At 36.5% G+C, this 3,725-nt stretch overlaps 1 long non-coding RNA gene across 1 annotated transcript; it reads right to left on the bottom strand.

Annotated features, from left to right (window-relative positions):
* Window positions 1–2,721: 2,721 nt before the first annotated feature.
* Window positions 2,722–3,493, bottom strand: LOC124875641. The gene is made up of 3 exons (XR_007040087.1): window positions 3,378–3,493; window positions 2,892–2,969; window positions 2,722–2,784 (listed from the first exon to the last, which is right to left on the bottom strand). It is a non-coding gene; the product is annotated as an uncharacterized LOC124875641 (long non-coding RNA).
* Between the last annotated feature and the right edge of the window lie 232 nt (window positions 3,494–3,725).

The raw sequence follows: 3,725 nt of genomic DNA on the forward strand, positions 1-3,725 counted from the left end.
TGCCCTTTTTTTAAATGGTATACATATGAGGAAAAGCTTGATTCACGTATAAGTAGATCCAACCATTGCGAGAATTAGCAAGGTCATTTCCTTGTCATATGATACTGGCTAACATCTACAGCCCAAAATCCTCTTCAACATCAAAATAAAAAAGGGGTTTGAAAGTAAAAGACAACTGTAAATTCAGCATCTCCATCTAAAAGATGCTTTCATCAGTGCATAGAATTGCCTCGTTGGCTTTGACACAGAAATCAATCTCAGCTCCAATGGATAATTGGTCTTGAATAAACTACAGTACCTCAATAGGAAAGTCCTGGAAAGACTCAATACAATTCTCACTCAGCTTTGTAATGAAATATGTCATTACATTTGTTATTGGTGCACTCAGGGATGAGCTCATAAATCAAAAGTAGTCATTTGTTTTCTACGTCTCTTGAACAAATTGGCTATGGAGTTTTCCAGGCCTGGCACTTCCAGGTTCAGTGTGTTCATATGTTCAAAAATGTCACTCAGAAAGTGCATTTCTGCCAATGATACGATCTCCTGATGGAGTTCACGGAAGCAGTCCAGAGCCCTCCCTTTGCTAATACATCTGACATCATTATGACCCAGCAGGTCTGTATGCTCTGCAAATGCCCTGGCAGTTGGTTACAGAACAGGCGGTGTTGTAAGCTTTAAGTGGAGCAAATCTGTTCTCCATTGTGGTTTTAACTTCAATGCTGATCTTTGCACACAGATTGATGGATGATACAATGTAAAAACTACATAAAGTATGTGGGGTTATAGCCGAAAGTCTGGTAACTAGTCAGTGCACCCTATTAATTGTCATTGTTTTAACAGATTTGACCCACATGCAGAAAGCAATTCAGGAGATAGAGTTTTACAGTAAAGTGTTTATTGACAGTGCAGTGACGTGGGCAGGGAAACTGGAACCAGGAAACCAACTGTAAAAATAAACAGGCTGGTAAGCAGGGAATACTCAGGGTCAAACCCTTACGAAACAAAAGTATATGGCAATATACTAGAATTTACATTGCCATACATCAGGAAATATATTTCAATATATCAGAAACTTTGTCATATATTTGAAAATATAGAGCAATAAAAGGATGGACAACTAATTGCTCTATATTGATTTATATGTTTTAGAATACATTGCTGTGCAAACAAAACTGGATTACATTACTGCATGTATGTTTATTACAACAAAGTACTTGTTTGAGTCAAGCAAGCTCAAAATTACATTTTGCATCACATTAATTGTATTTTACATTTTAAAGCCTATGGACCATATATGGCTACGTATTGATTCATATATTGTGAAATGTAAATTACAGAACATAAGTTAAATCATTAACAGCAGCAAAAAATAAAGCAAACATTTATTTGAGTCCACTTCCCTACATAACATGTCATCCTCAACATGACATTTCAGTCCTCCACACTTAAACGTGGAGGTATACATGCATAAAGGTTGGCATAATGTGGCAGATCAACTAACATACATTTCCTGTTGAATGTCATCATATCAAAAACCTGCTTCCTGCCCTCTAACACTCTTTTCAAGCCAACTACATGTTCTAAATGTATCACTGAACTGTGTGATTTGTCATACTGTCTCCCAACAGCAAAACACATTCAGTTATGAAGTCTCTCTACCACAATGTAATAATACACAGTGATTATGTGTCCATTTTCCAACAAAACTGTGAAGCTGTTCCTTTTCGTTACTCTAATGAAATGCTCTGAGTAATACAGTTCTCCTCTGACTAAAGTTCTAGTGAAAATTTTCACAACTGTATCCGTGGTGACAGAAAGTTTATCTCTCAAAGCCAGCATCTCTTCATTAGTAAGTTTTCGTGCATAGTGTAAACCAAGGGTCACAACTTCATCTGCTACTCTTTCAAAGTGTTTCAGCTTTTTTTCCACCAGTCAAGCTGTTATACAGCTGTATACATCCAGGCAAAGCATTTTTCAGTACACTGTTTTTCAAAAGAGGCAACACTTGTCTATATGTAAATTGTTTCATTATTTGTAAAGGAACACACTGAGTGCCATAAAACATCTTCAGTATCTCCCCATTAAAAGACTCAAAAATATATCCTGAATGTGCCCACAATGGTCCCCAATTTCTCACAGAGTCTGGCAAATGAAGACATAAATGTACATTAAAGGACACATTTTCCTTACCATAGAGTTTTTCAAACTGTTTGACAAACTCAACTAGTTTTTCACATTTTTGTAACCCCTCAGATGTGACAGTGTCCTTACATAGTAAGAACATGAAGGTAACAAGGATTAACCAGTGCTGGTAAAATGCATGAGGTAGTATTCCCTTCAGCACAAAGATACTATAAAAAAGTAACCAGTTCTGCCATTCGCTGGCTTTCCAAAACTTTCTTTGCTTAAAAGAGCGGGGCACTCTTGTGATGTTGCAAGGTGGTTTAATTCTCAAGAGTTGCTGGTCGAGCTCAGGAACACGATTACCGATATAGTATGGCTCCTCATGGTGTTCACTATCCAGCCACATGCTTGTCATTTGATGGAAAGTAAATTTGCATAAAATTAAGACTTAACAAATATATTAAAGATGTGCTATTGTTGTAATACAGGGTACAAATAAGCCTTAGATTAATTTTAAAAAAAGCTAGGAAAGCAAAATACCTAAAGTATGAAGACACAAAACTCATGTGAGATCACTGCCCTGATAGAATTACTTACTGTAATGTCATCACCATCATGTGCATTTTCAGATCTGTTGTCAAAGGAATCCTGATCCAGATTCTGTTGTGTAAAAATAAAGAAGTCTTAGAGGAAGTGCTTTCAGTGAAATAGTCATCAACAGAAACCTGTAGATTTGTTGTACTGTTAGTTATTAGAGACTTACTTACATTCATCCCACCACCATCATCATGTGTGTCTTCTGAGCCACTGTCAGTGTTGTGGTCAGAGGAATCCTGATCCAGATTCTGTTGTGTAAGAATGTAGGACATCTTTAGCTGATGCATGTCTGTGGTATACATGATACATTATATATAAGATTTACGTTCGGTTGTTGTATGTTTAATATACATTATAATTAGTCTGTACTTCATATCCTCCAAGGAACAGGGAGGGCAATAAGTGCCCAATGCCGACTGCCAGCAAAGTGGATGGCAAAGATAAGATTCTTCCACCAAATGCCTCAAATGGAGGCCTTTCCAATTATCCCACTCAACATTTGGCCTGACCCAGGACTACTTATTTGCTCAACTTTATTAATAGATACTAATCAAGAAGTATTACATTTCAATGAACTGGTTAAAATGTGGCCATTTAGTGTAGCGTAATGCCCAAAGTCCAGAAAATACACATTAAAGGTCATGTTCATCACTCACCACTTCCTGGTTTGACTGATGCATGTTGATGGCCTCAGTCAGTTTCCTACGATAAGTATAAAAAACATTTTCTTAATTTTATGAATACCTATTTTCAAAGGCATGGTCATATGGCATGTATATAACACTATGAGTCAATAGAAAGTTTATGAAGGAAACAATCTATTTGAAAGCTGTGGTGTATGGACTGGGGTCGAGAGGTTAATGCTAGCTAGCTAACAGCCATTAGTCAGTGTCACTTCATATTAATTTTTAATTGGCATTGAAACATTAATGAAAGACCTAAATTGACAAATGTCAGCTAGGATTTGTACATATACATATACATATACATATACACACACAATT

Source organism: Girardinichthys multiradiatus, chromosome 10 (assembly GCF_021462225.1).
Source record: "Girardinichthys multiradiatus isolate DD_20200921_A chromosome 10, DD_fGirMul_XY1, whole genome shotgun sequence".
In the NCBI taxonomy this organism is placed as follows: Eukaryota; Metazoa; Chordata; class Actinopteri; order Cyprinodontiformes; family Goodeidae; genus Girardinichthys; species Girardinichthys multiradiatus.